The following is a 14,871-nucleotide window of genomic DNA, read 5'->3' as shown; positions in this document are numbered from 1 at the left end:
CCCCATTGCTATGCAGGACCTGTAGAGGTTAACAGCTCAGCCAGACTTCTGCCTCAGATATTTACATGAAACCTCCTGATTTGTAAATGAAAACATTTGAGTTCACACTTCAAAAACGCCATGTAAGCCAAGCAAAACACATCTTTAGGCTGCTTTTGAACCGTAACTTCTCATTTTGCAACTCTCAACTTCGCCATTTGCAGGCAGTTTTAATTATTGACTAAATAGAACCATTAAATCCCTATACAGTTTGTCCTACATAGGGAAATTTATTCTTTTTTTATGACCTGAAGTTTATGTTTCAGTATGAAGTCCTAATAGTCAAATACAAAAGAACAAAAGAAAAATAGTAATAAAATAAAAATTATTCCTTTTTATAATTTTTCAGAAGGAAAGTTACCAGCTTTACTATTTTTCCACTTCCTCCACTTCCTCCTCCTCCTCTTCCTCTTCCTCCTCCTCTTCCTCCTCTTCCTTCTTCTTCTTCTTCTTCCTCCCCCTCCTCCTCCTCCTCCTTCTGCTTCTGCTTCTACTTTTGCTTAAAATATTTTCAAAGTATTCTAGAAGCAATTACAATCCCAGCCATTCAGGAGTCAGAGATCAGGAGGATTGAGTTCAAGTCCAGCCTGGGCAAAATGTTGGCAAGACTTCTATCACAACGTGCAAACAGAGCGTAGCACACAACTGTATCTGAAAAATAATGACTCAAGTGGTACGAGTACCTACCCAGCAAATGTAAGGGCCTAACTTCAAACCCCAGTACTACTGTGCCTATGTCCCCACCCCCCAATAAAAAGCTTTCATATTTTTATCCTTGTAACACTTCTTACCCATCATTCTATCTAGACATTTGTTGAGAGTCCCAGACAACTGGATAAATTGAGCAGAATATTCAAGTTCAGTTTAGGCTTAGCAGGCCACTGGTGCCTGCTCACACACTGTGATTGGACAGGAAGCTGGGAAGAGCTTTATCTTCCTGAGCACTTTCCTGAGAGCCATCTGTCAGGTGGTTGTCGCATCTACCTCGACCAGCAAGGAAGACACGACCCGGGATTCTTCTCAAAGCAGTTTATTCAGGAACCTTGATTATTAGCTTCTCTCCCGCCCCGCACCCGCACTCCGGTTATAAGCCTCCTGGATGGCCAATCCCGAGGTGCCACGTGGCATATACCAATAGGGTCGCAAACACGGAAGCAAACTAGGAGCCAAGCCATAGCCATATAAGGAGTTGTTTTTCACAGAGAGCACTCGCCATCGGGAAGGCGGAAGGCGGAAGCCAGCGCCATGTTTGGCTTGGCCGTGCCATGAGGCCGCGCCATCTTTGGCCAGCTCCCGCAGCTCTCCACAGCTCCCCCTTTTTGTTTTATTAAGCGACAGGTAAGAGTAGAGGTTGGGCCTCTGTCTAAAACATTAATGAGAGGACCTTGCACTGGTCTTCGCCTGAGGGGCGCCTTCCCCAGTGACGACCAGGCCCGTCCGATGCCTTTTTTGCAGAGGTGGGACCTTGGGCATCCACCCACTTGCAACCCAACATGCTCTTCTTGGGTTTATGCCAGGAAGTGATTCCCATGTGCAGTGTGTTTGCCCAAGTGCAGTGCGTTTGCCTTACACCCTGTGCTATTCCGTTAACGTGGCAAGCCACGCGTGGGGGGACTGTCCGGCCTCAATGGCAGTGAAGGCCTGGACCACCATAGCCATACTCCTGTGCTGCGAGCTCCTAATCCGGCATAAGCACCACAGGCACAGCAAGATCACCAATGCCAGGATACCGATAAGGGAGCCTAATCCCGCCCACTCCTTCAAATGATCCACAGCTGTCAAAATCCAGGAGGAAACATCTTGTAATAGGGCATCATCCATCCGGGTGGAGTTTACCACAACAATGGCCGATCGTAGCTGCAACATCAATTGGTCGAATTCTCCCGTCCAGTTGCCTAAAAGATAACTTGACAGTTGTTTAGACAAATTTGCTGCCTGAGTATAGTTATAGTACTGAATAGCAGTAATACAAAGCCCTTCATATTTTTGAATACATCCCAGCTGAGCCAACTGCCACATGATATCAACCTGTTCCTGCACAAGATCAATCCTTTGATTTAACAGCATCAGTCCTCCTTTTAATTGTGCATTGGCCACTTGTTGTAAATCCAGAGCTCTGGCTGTAGTAGCTGACAAGTTATTTAAAGTCTGAGCCGTCTGCACAGTATGTGACATGGCGACAGCGGCAGCCGTCGCACCCGCAGCAGCTACAGCTATAGCAGTTACAATGGCCGCAGTGATGCCAAAATCTCTCTTATGCCTAAACAAGGTTACAGTTTGAGAAGCATCTACTGGCACAGGCACCCAACGCGGAATGCGTGTAACTATAGCTAACGGATACTGAGAACTCCAGCAGGTAGCATAATAGCAGGTTTCATTAGTGCAAGCACACACATCATCTGAGCATATAGAGATGTTGTTAATTACCAAAAACACAAAAGGGGAAACCACACACATTAGCAAAGCGGCCTTGTCCTAAGAACATATCTCTATCCCAAGCCTGGTGTCTGTTCGCTTGATTGATTCATTACAAAATTCCAGCATAAATGCCCTCCAATCCAAGTATTGGCCTGGACTCAAACATGCCCATGCTAGGCTCGCCCAATCAGAGGAGGTCATGCAGTATCTCTTTATAGTCTCCACTTGAGCTACAGTAAAAGAGGCTGTAATCCCATATGTCCGAACAGACTCAGCCAGGGACTTAATTACTTTAAATTCTAGAGGCTCATGAAATCTCTGTTGATTACCGTCTTGAAAAACTGGGAAGGTGAGTTCTGCTCGGGCAGTCCGCCAAGTATCTGGGCAAAACATATGCCCATTGGCTCCATGTTGATATGGAGGAGGACCTAAGGGGACTTGACCGGAAGTTCCTTTTACGTCATCTAAAGGGGCCTGACCAAAAGTTCTTTCCACATCCTCATTAAGCACAGGTTGGCTTAGCTTATGTTTTCCCTTTTTTATACGACTCCTTTTCATCTGTTGAATAAGTGTTCTCACTTCTTCCTCCTCTAGCTCGCTGGAACTTTCTCTTTCCGATTTCAGCTCAGACAGATCTGGGTATAGTTGTCCCCTTTTGCCCTGTCTACTGTCTCCCTTTTCACTGATCGCCTTCTCTGACCTCTCCTCCTGTAACTGCTCCAGTGCTGACTGTCCATTTTCTATAACCTCACAGCAGCGCTGGTCCTCCAGGCAGCCCCTTATCAGTTTCCAAATGGTGCGGACTCCTGCCTTTAATGTGCCCTGTTCATAGGCAAAGTCCAAATCCCTCCCTAATTTTTCCCACGAGGCTACTGTAAGGACACTATGAACCAAGGAGCTACAATGTTGCATTCTTCAAGGAAACTCTGTAAAACACCCTTCTTAAATTTTAGTCCTTTTGAGCGTAGGAGCTCATTCAGGGCCAGAAAAATTGGATGAGACGTCACGGCGCCCATCTTAGTTATAAAAATTTTATCTTCTTTTACTCCTTTTTTTATTTTTTATATTTATATTCTTACTTTTACTTTAGGCCTTTATTTTTTCCCGGGTTTCCGCTCTCTCTTTATCTACAGAGAAGAGCCCCGTATTATGCCCGCTTTAATCACGGATTCCCACTTACCTGGGAACTTACCGGTGCACCACCCTGACTGCTAAGAGTTCTGGATCCCTTGTGGAGTTAGTTTCCCGTACGGGCCACCACTTGTCGCATCTACCTCGACCAGCAAGGAAGACACGACCCGGGATTCTTCTCAAAGCAGTTTATTCAGGAACCTTGATTATTAGCTTCTCTCCCGCCCCGCACCCGCACTCCGGTTATAAGCCTCCTGGATGGCCAATCCCGAGGTGCCACGTGGCATATACCAATAGGGTCGCAAACACGGAAGCAAACTAGGAGCCAAGCCATAGCCATATAAGGAGTTGTTTTTCACAGAGAGCACTCGCCATCGGGAAGGCGGAAGGCGGAAGCCAGCGCCATGTTTGGCTTGGCCGTGCCATGAGGCCGCGCCATCTTTGGCCAGCTCCCGCAGCTCTCCACAGGTGGTGGCTTCATTTCCACTTTTACTTCCAGATCAAGAGGGAAGGCCTCTTCATGTTTCTTTTCTGAAATGGTTGAGAGTAAGTATCCCCAGAGAGGGGTTACAGTTTTAAAGTCTCAGCTGACACCTTGAAGGCAGGGGAAGGGGTTGGGAGGTGACTTTTGTTTTTGTTTCTTTTTGGTTTGTTTTTTGTTTTTTTTTGTTTTTTCCTGTAGAAGGTTGAAGGAGTAAGAGGCTAAAGGAATGATAGAGGCTTCTATAATTTGGAAAAGGGCCAAACTGGAGGTGTCAGGGCGTCAACCAACTCTGCCTGGAGTGAAAGTTCAGGCAGAGCCCTCGGTTCACTTTGGATAAACAGGTTCAGGAGGCAGACAAGAGTTTCATGTGCACTGTCAGAATGGGCTGATGGAGTAAGAAGGGCTTTATTTTCAATATACTCTGAGCTTCTCAATGTCTGGTATAGGGTAAGAGTCTAGACTTATCATAGTAAATGATGATTTATATGAATGTAATTTTTTTAATGAATTTGTGACTTGGATATCAAAATATGATATCTATTATAACCACTTGCCATTTCAAATTTACTTGTATTCTAGACTATTGAAAGGCTCATGTGTATATTGTTAAAGCTAGTCAACAGGTTTCTGTGTGATTTCATACCTCCTCCAGACACATGAAGTCAACAAGCTAAGTGCCAGAAGTATGATTGCTCCTAATAGATATTGTTATTGTAAATAAATTCTACTTCTAAACAGCAAACCGATGAATTTCAAAAAAAATAATGAAAGTATGTGGGTCATTACTATTTTCCTGGCTCCATAAATCAAAGTGAGTAATAAAGAGCAAAATGGAAATATTTGTAACCACTGCAAGAGATCATCTACCACTTTCCTTGGAACATATCTTAGGGTTACTAGGGGACGCAGGATGCCTGTCTATGATGCTCTATAACTTGAAGCTGCTGTGCCTTTAGATTCGTTGTCAGTTTTTGACATTTTCCCTTTCCTTCTTTGCTATATATATTATCAATGGATCTTTCTTTTGCTAGCACCTTCCCACTTCTCTTAATCTAGTATTTCTGGTATTCAATAGCTTAGAAATCCAGACTTTTCACTTTATTTAGAGAGCATAATCATACTTCTTGTATATCATATTTATTGTATATTTTCAATATGCTGGGTTCTGTTCAGTATATGTTAAGATTACTTTGTTTAACCTTCACAGAAATCTCTTGGTGAAAAGAGAATTTACAGGTCGGGAAACAAAGACAGAGAGGTTGAGAAACTTGCCAGTGGTCATATAATTAATACATTAATATATTAATAGCAGAGGTACAACTGATACTCAGACCATGTGATCTTTGTGCTGTGCACCGTCCTTTGGATCGTTTCTGAGTGAAAGAATGAATGATTCTTTTATTAATAAAATGCATGGATATTGGTTGTGTTTTTCTAGACTAAAAACCTTCCATCTTGTCTCTACCAGTGTTGTGGGTAGTTAATGTTGCCATTTGAAAGAGAGATCTCTCTTTCTGAACTATTTTTTTCATTTTTCATTTTGGATGATTCTGTCTTCTTTTCTTTCTGTATGGTGTATTCACATGTATATCTTTGGAAGAGTGCAGGGGGACCGAACTGGAGGGGAAAAGGGTGAAAAAGTTCAGCAGTGGAGTTCACTGGACATTGATGCAAGTGAACTATACAACTCATGGGTGGAGACAGGAGGGAGGGACTGGGAGAGAGTGAGGGAACAGATGACACTGTAAGAAAGGACATGTACTCATTACCTGACTCATGTAATTGTAATCTCACTATACATCTTTATTATGACAATAAAGTTAAAAAGAGAGAGAGAAGAAAACTATCACTCTGCTATTTTCAGGTAAGGAAGGCATTTACGTTTCCCAGCATAGGTTTCTCTTGAGATTAGTTTTAAAAGGTAAATAGGATTTTTATTTTCATATGGCCACATCAATGTTAAATCAAAATTTCACATTGGGTTCTTTAGGAAATTTTAAAAAGTCTTCCACTGCTTGAAATCAAATTAAAAAATGACTCAGTTTAGAGTATGTAGGACAATTTTAGTTAAAGGCTCCCTTCCCCACTTTGTAGATAATACCAAATCTTTTCAGGAAAACTTGTTATGCCTAGGGAACCTTAGAAAAATCCTTGAACATTATGGAAAGAGAAGGGGTGAAAATGTGACACAAAGGGAAAACTGATGACCAATGTAGCTCGGTATTTACCCTTAAATCCTATAGTTCTTATTTGGTCAACTTTTGGGGAGATTTGCAGACCTAAGTTTAGAAGTCCCAAGCTTCTAAGCGCTGCTTTTGAAAATCTTGTGCTTCTTACAAATAAGGAAGAAGCCACTCTGCTATGGACTCTACTGTAGGTGCTAGCCAGCCATAGGTGTGCTCAGTGAGATCTCTGGCACTACAACCTTCCAAGACTTCAAGACACTAACATTTCCTCTGACTTACTCTTCATCAATAGTCCTTTGTCACCTTTTTCTGCCAGTCAACTCCATGGAAAACTCTTTTTATTTAAAACAACAAGCAGAGCTGGAGATGTGGCTTAGTGGTAGAGTGCTTACCTAGCATGTATGAAGCCTGGGTTCAATTCCTCAGTACCACATAAACAGAAAAAGCCAGATGTGGTACTGTGGTTCAAGCTGTGAATGAAAGAAGCTCAGAGACCATATCCAGGCTTGAAATTCAAGCCCTGGGACTGGCAAAAAGATAAAGAAAGAAAAAAAAGAAAACAAGCAAACAAAACAAATGAAGAGAGCAATATCTTTCTCTTTTCTTTTGTCTTACTAGATTATTTCTTTTGAGAGAGCCATGGTAATATTGCTTTCTTGGAAATAAGTTAGTTAAGATGTTAATCATCTAAAGGGAACTGTGTTCTCTCCCCACAGCAGCTTTAGATGAAGGGATCAAGGGATGCTTTTACCAAAAGACTATGTTGATTTTACATTATATAGGAGGCATGATCATCATAGACAAATGGCCACCAGTATCTGTATCTGCCTGTGACAGTCAGGTCACTACTGTATCACATTATCTAAAGAGATTTCTACATGTAGAAAAAGCTCATGATCCAAGCATCTAGATAGCTTGGTAGTACATTGGACAGGGTACTCTCAGAGCCACTCTCCTCAGGAGAGGATGCATTTATCTTCTAAAGCATGAAAGGTATTTGAAAATGTTAGGAAGTCATTCCAGCATTTCTTGAGAACAATTCATCTGATTTCTTTTTATTTTGAAGTATGCTTATTTTTATGTTATATTTTACATCAAGGCCTATGGAACAATACCTATACTGTGAACCCAAACAAACCTTTTCTCTTTATAAGTTAATTGGCTTGGGTAATTTCGTAGTAAGGGGAAGCTGACTGCAGGCCACCTCTGCTTCTGCAGTGCTTACTCTCAGTTCTCTGTCTAGGCATGGGGTGGATTGGGGAGGGCTTCTCTTCTGCCTATGAAAACTTTCTGGAGTTCTGAAGCCAGGATCAAATTCAACCTTCTTCAAGAAACCGCCCTGTCTCCTCCAACAAACCTGGATTCCTCAGCCCTCTGATATTATCTGGAGTTTAGGTTCCATAACCTATATGATGTACTGCTTAGACAGCAGCTCCTTGCTTTAGCATGAGGCTATGCTGAGTAAACCCATGTTAAGTTGAAAATTCACTGTATACTAACCCAGTGAAATTCATTACTTAGCTACCCTGGGCACTGCAGAGTTTTGATCCTTACTCTCATGATATTATGGGCTCCCTGGAAACTCTTGCTCACAGCTGCTATTCCCCAGCAGGATCAGGGTCACACTGCATATCAGTAGCCTGGACAGACATCAAAATCCAAAGTTCAAAGTGCAGTGTCTGCTGAATGTGCATTGCTTCTGTACCATTATAAAAGTAAAAAAATTCAGAGTCAGCAACTATCAGTCTATATGTTCTCTGTATCACTCAAGATCTGGCAGAGAAAATATGGCACAATCAGAATTTATCTAAAGGACTATCACAGCAGTATGTGTAGGACAAAGGGAACTTGACCAGGGAATGCAGTTGGGAGCAGAAGGAAGTTCTCACTGTCTGTAAGCTTGAGGGTACAAAGGAACAGGATGGCTCCCATACTTTGAGAGAAAACTGCTAGCTGCACGAGTGAGCTTCCCAACAGCGAGTGAGGTCTTCCAAAGAGGGCCACAGCCAGAGCTGGGGTGTGGATTAGTGGTAAAGAACTTGCCCAGCATGTGTGAGGCCCCAGTCAAATCCAGCAGGAAGCTGGTAAACAATGGAACCCATGGCTTCAGTCTAAAGGTATCTGTGGCACAGGGTAAGTTGGGACAGGAAAGAATGGATGGCAGGGCAAAGGGAAAATAGGTAGTCCATGCTTTTTAGAGTGTTGTTGACATGTTTCCTTGGGTATGACTTTTCCCACGCTGGACTAGAGAGTTCTCCTAAGCTGGTCTCTGGAACAGCACTTGACTTTTAACTCCCACTCTGCTTAGCGTCATGTGAATTGCAATGGATGTAAAAATAAATATACACTGAAAGTTGTGAAAAGAAAATCAGCTGTAATCTAGCTCTCAGGTTCCCAACTTGTTCAAAGTAGGATCCAGATTCCCGAATATGGCCTGGTACCTGCCTCTCCCTTTCACCTTATCTCTGACTTCCCTGTTTGCTCATTTCACTGCTCAGCCATCTCTTCTCCTTTGCTGAAGGCACTTCTGCCTCAGGGTTTTTGCATCTGCTGACCTGTGTGTGTGTGTTTGTGTATGTGCACATGCACGTGGTGCATGTGTGCCAGTCCTGGAGTTTGAACTCAGAACCTGGATGCTGTCCCTGAGCTTTAAGCTTAAGGCTGGTACTCTACCACCTGAGCCACAGCTCCACTTCCCTGCTGGCCTTTCTTTTGGTCTATTGACATGTTGCCTTGTCAGAGAGGCCTTTACAGATGACCCTATGTAAAATAGTACCATTTCTCCATCTCTCAATTTATTTTCTATTTAGCACTTAGCCCCCACTCCAGTTGATATATGTAGTGCTTGTTAAATATATTCTATTTGTAACAGAATATAAGACCTTGCAATAGAATGTAAGATTCCTGGAGGAATACCTAGATTGGTGTCTAACATATTATAGGAACTCATCTATACATATGTATGTGTGAATGTAGATGCACATACATGTACATGTGTGCATATGCAATAGATCCAGCAACCATTCAAGCTTCTTCGTATTTGAACTATCGTGGATGACAGTTTGAATGTGCATAGCATCCTTAGCCTATTCTTGGCTAAAATAAACTTAGTTCCATTCAGTAAGTTTTTATTTAGTCTGAGCTAAGGCAATCCAGCAGCAGCATCTGGTACAATGCTTATGGAACAGATTTTTTTCTTCCCCATTTGCCTGTTCTTAGCTACTAGATGATGATACTTTGGGAAATGGCACTGAAGGCTTGCCTCCTTCCCCAGAACCTGCAAACCAGGGCCCTTTATCTTTACCTCTTCTCTGATTTACGGAACTGCATTATTAGTTCTCTTACAGCAAACTCCATACTATTTTTAACTAAGTTTCTATTTCCTCATTTCTTCATTCATCCCTTACCAGCTAGTGTCGAGTATGATTCTCAGTGCCCTGGAATCAGTCTGTTCCTTGATGGTTATTCCCAGCCCAGCCCCCAGGCCTTGTCTCTTATAGATTGGCTTTACCTAGACTGCTTCCTGAGCTGTCACTGGTACCACCGCTTCTGTGGAGGACGGTGTGGAGGCTAGCAGCTGGGAGCCTCCCCAAGTCATGATGCTGCTTTCCTTCTGAAGCTCCTGGACATACAGGTACCACAATCTGCTGGTGTTTATCCTGACAGAGTCAAAATACAGCTTGAGCAGAGATTCTCCTGGCTGTGTCTGGGGGCTCTTTATCAAAGCACTCTTACCTCTAGGATATGGCTCTCTCTTTCCCCCTGCCATTGTTAGTCAGCTTTCCACCACTGGTTATCTACGATAAAAAGATTGGACAGAAACATTATTTTAGAAAGAATTTAGTTAATGGTTCAGCTCATGGTCAGTTATCCCGTTGCTTCTAGACCTGCGACAAGGGAGTACATCATGACAGGAAATGTGTGGTGGAGCAAAGCTGTTCGTCTCATGGCTGACAGGAAACAGGAAGGAGCAGGGACCCCAGTATTATCTTCAAGGGACATGCTTCCAGGGACATAACTTCCATGTGGCTCCTATATTCTGTGCCACAGGCAAGAACCAAGCCTTTGACACAGGGCTTCTGGGGGGACATTTAAAATCCAAATTATAGCACTTTTTTTTTTTTTTACTAGTTTTAAGTATTAATTCTATCCTTAGGATGAAGTTAGAAAAAAATCAGATGAATTTCTATGCTAACTCTTGACATGCATGTCTATGAGATCGAATCAAATGTGACTCAAGACTAAACCATGGTGGCAATGTGACTTAACTGATCATGCATGGCCCCACCCCTGAGGTTTATACTTACTTTGCTTATTCATTAGCAGACTTAGTTCAGTGTATATTTTCAGATTGTGATTATATGTAATTCTAATGTATGTACATTAAATCCAAGGATTAAATTTTGATTCAAGTGCTTGATATAAAATAGATCATAAAAATAAGTATACCTTAAAATAAAAAGAAATTAGATGAATTGTTCTCAAGAAATGCTGGAGTGATTTCCTAATGTTTTCAAATAATTGCTATACTTTAGAAAATAAATGCATCCCCTCCCAAGAAGACTAGCTCTGAGAGTACCCTGGCCATGATGTACTACCATGATCATGATCATGGATCATGATCATAATGTATAGAAATCTCTCTTGAGTCTGACACCAGTAGTGACCTATCACAGGAAGATGTGGATACTGGTGGCCATTAGTGTATGATGTTCATGCCTCCTACATAAAGATTTCATGTTTTTCTCTAGTGTGATAGGCCTTGATAATGGAGACATCTAAGATACCATGTTGTCCATAGTCTGTGATATTCCACAAGGAGTCATTTCCTTAGCCATTTACCTCTTGTACTATTCTTAACATTTCCACAATAGATGCAATTTAAGATAGTTCCTAACCTGATTCTCTCCAGAACCTATGGAGAAAGCACCTCTTTTTCTCTTATTGTACTCTGAGGCAGGCCAATGCAACAAGGACCCATGATTGCCAGGACCACTTGTAGAACTCACCCATAGATCCACTGCTTCCTGAAGAACACTCCAAAATCCCTCCTAATTTCCCTCCTCATGACCATCAGAAAGTACAGATAAATCTCTAGTGGATGAAACACACAAATATCACCTCCTGATAACAAGGATGTTTGCTCAGCAAAGTAAAATTCCCCATAATGGCATATGTACAGTGCTGCGTTTAGTTGTCCCTAAGTGAACTTTCAGGAGAAAAACCCTAATGAAGGCCTGGTATGTATGCACTGCATATCATTAATATCATTGTAACAGAATGCACTGTGGGAGTGAGCATAGGCAAGGTATGATTCCTTGAGCCTTGGAGCTCTCTTGCTCACATACACTCCCATACTTCAGAGTGTATTCCCACTTTACTCTCACTTTACATTCACTTCAATAAATCTATGCTTCTCTCATTCTTTGTGTATGTTTCAATCAATTCTCTGTTTGAGACACCCAGAACCTGTGACCACATGTAACTAAAGATCACTACCCAATAACAACACTGGGAGGATTAAATCAAAGATTCCTGAGGCATGAAGAAAAGTACAGGAATTTCTCCCCAACAGCATGCATGCAACCAATATTCTGGGGTGGACACCAACTGGGTGTGCTCTATTTCAACTTAATTCTAGCATACCTTGCTGCAGATAGCATCAGATCCCACAGGGGGAGGGCTTAGTCCCCAACACTGTCCCTAGCCCCTTTGCATGCTCCAAGTTGATTTACCTGTGCTTTGGGTGACCTGAAAATCAAGGTTCCAGAAACTCCTTATTTTATTTTATTTATTTATTTTTTGCATTTAGTTGTTTGAGCAGCTCACAGAAGTCAGGGAAACACATTTACTGGTATATTGTAAAGTACAATGATCCAGATGAAATGATGCCTGTAGCCACAGATGCTGTGCTTAGACACCCTCTGTGGCTCACAAACTGCACAGGAACCTCCCTGTGAACAGCTCTCTGGAAACCCTCTGAATGATGTCATGTGGAGGTATGGTATTTTATGGAGACTTCATTACATATGAAAATAGAATTAAATTACTGAACACTAGTAGCCGACTCCTACTCCTGGAGGTAGGGGTGTAGGTGGAGCTGGTGCAAAAATCCTAATCCCTATGAATGTTTGGATTGCCTCTTCTATTTCCTTGAAGAATGAGGTTGGAATTTTGATAGGTATGGCATTGAATTTGTAGATAGCCTTGGGAAGGATTGCCATTTTCATGATGTTAATCTTTCCAATCCAGGAGCATGGGAGGTTTTGCCATTTTCTAAGTTCTGTTTTGACTTCCTTTTTCAAGATTTTAAAGTTTTCATCATAGAGGTCCTTCACTTCTTTGTTTAAGTTAATTCCTAGGTATTTTATTTTTTGTGGGGCTATTACAAATGGAGTTGCTTTCCTAATTTCAGCCACGCTTTTCTCATTGTTGACATACAGAAAAGCCATTGATTTTGGGGGGGTTAATTTTATACCCTGCTACTTTGCCAAAGTTTTGAATCAGCTTGAGTAATTTGGGAGTGGAGTCTATGGGATTCTTTAAATACAAGATCATGTCATCTGCAAAGAGGGAGAGTTTTATTTCTTCTTTCCCTATTTGGATCCCCTTTATGTTTGCATCGGAAAAAATGATATTAAGTGAAGTAAGCCAAGCCCAAAGAAACATAGGTGCCATGGTTTCCCTTATTTGCAATATCTAGTATGAGTCAAGCAGAAAAGGTCAGATAATGTGATGCTAGGAAAATGAACCCTTAGATATGTATTTAAATGTTTTTTTCTTTCATGCATTTGTTTCTAACACATTTATAAGATTATTTCTTTGTTGCTTTGTATGTCCCTCCCCCACAGTATAACCCCTGCTTTCACTATATTTGATGTCGGTATAATTTGTGGAGGAGATGGGGAAATACAAGTCGTTTAGGGATACAGGTGGACCCGTTGCAACAATGAGAAGTACAAGTTGTCATATCGAAAACGAACATTACAACTTTAGTGGGGGGGGGAGGATTGGGGGGGGGCCGGGGGAGGCTGGGAAGGGATGTAAAGGGTAAACAAAGGAGGAGGCTGCAATGCTTGATAAGAAATGTACTCATTATCTTGCCCATGTAATTGTAACCCCTCTGCACAGTTTGTTTACACACAAAAAAAATCCTAATCCCTAATCCTTCCCAAGCCTCTCTACACCTCCTTGAAGCCATCCGGGACTGTGATTCCCCCACCTCTTGTCAACACATTGACCAACAAAAGATGATAACTTTAAAGATTCCAAGGTTGTTAGGACTTCTGTGACAGAGACAGAGACCACTTACATAATTTATGATCACATGGCCCTAAAAAGTAGTGGCATTTATTTTTTCCACAGTTCTGGAGGCTGGAAAGTCCCTGATTCCTAGATGGTGGTGAAAGGCAGCTGGCTATGTGTGTATATTCACACTCTGGGAATGTATATTACTAGTTCTATGTGGTCTCTTTTATGAGGACACAAATCCCACTCATGACTTAATCACACCTGGGGATTCATTTCCTACTGTGATCACTTTAGGGGTTAAGATTTCACACACACACACACACACACACACACACACACACACAAAGGGGGAACACAAACAGGCCATAGCAACACACTACCAAATCTCATATCAAAACTATGTTAGGTGTTCACTGTTTGTTGCTTGAGTAAAAGAATGAGGCCCTAAGAGAGTGAGGGTCTGAAGCTTAGACCACTACATCTGATGATTCACTGTATCTCTTAGGCCTGGCACATAGTAAATTCGTTCTAAATGTTTCTGAGATAAGGAAATGGATTGAATATTATTCTAAGCCAGGCATTTTCTTGTTCATTTACAATTTTTCCTATGTGTTCATGACTTTTCCCAGTGAAAAAAGCCAACTTCCTTTCACAGGCACAATTCTGAGATCTTGTTTAGATTTTTTTTTTCCCCTCCCTAGTCCTACTAATTCCTGCCCACATATTTGTTATTTGAATCTGGATTTTTATAAACATTCTAGAACAGATAGAGGATATATAATAGACAAGAACCAAAAAGTGCCTTATTTCACTGCATGCGGCCTGGGAGAAAGTTACTATTCAAAGTCAAGTCAGCTCTGGTCTATTTAAAAGTTATGAAGATTAAATATGGTTAATATTTGTGACAATGTTCCAAAGAGACAAGGGTACATTATAAAGATAGCCATAACAAACATCGATACTTTGTAATATTACAATTTGAGGAAAATTGCTCCCAGAATTTATCTAGTACACTCTTCAAAATCCCAAGGACAGCATTTGTATGTCTTTCTATTGGACATTCATTCAGGCTGACAGCACCAGCATTTAACAGAGGGAAATAAATACAAGTAGTGGTTAATGCTAATTTAGAAAGAGGTCAGTAAAAATTAATACACAGTTTTGAAGTATACCATTTATAATCAAAATAGCCAAGAAATAGGTTAATTGCAAACTTCTTCTTATGCTCATATATATATACACATATACATAGTTGAAATTATACTTGTTATATTATAAAACAATACTACATTCCTTAAATATACATCTTTTTCTATCTTTAGGTTTTTTTTAACCTTCATCCCTTTTTCTTATGTATAAACT

This window comes from Dipodomys spectabilis, unplaced genomic scaffold, assembly GCF_019054845.1.
Source record: "Dipodomys spectabilis isolate Male_0828 unplaced genomic scaffold, ASM1905484v1 ptg000234l, whole genome shotgun sequence".
NCBI lineage: Eukaryota > Metazoa > Chordata > Mammalia > Rodentia > Heteromyidae > Dipodomys > Dipodomys spectabilis.
This window is presented reverse-complemented; position numbering follows the sequence as displayed.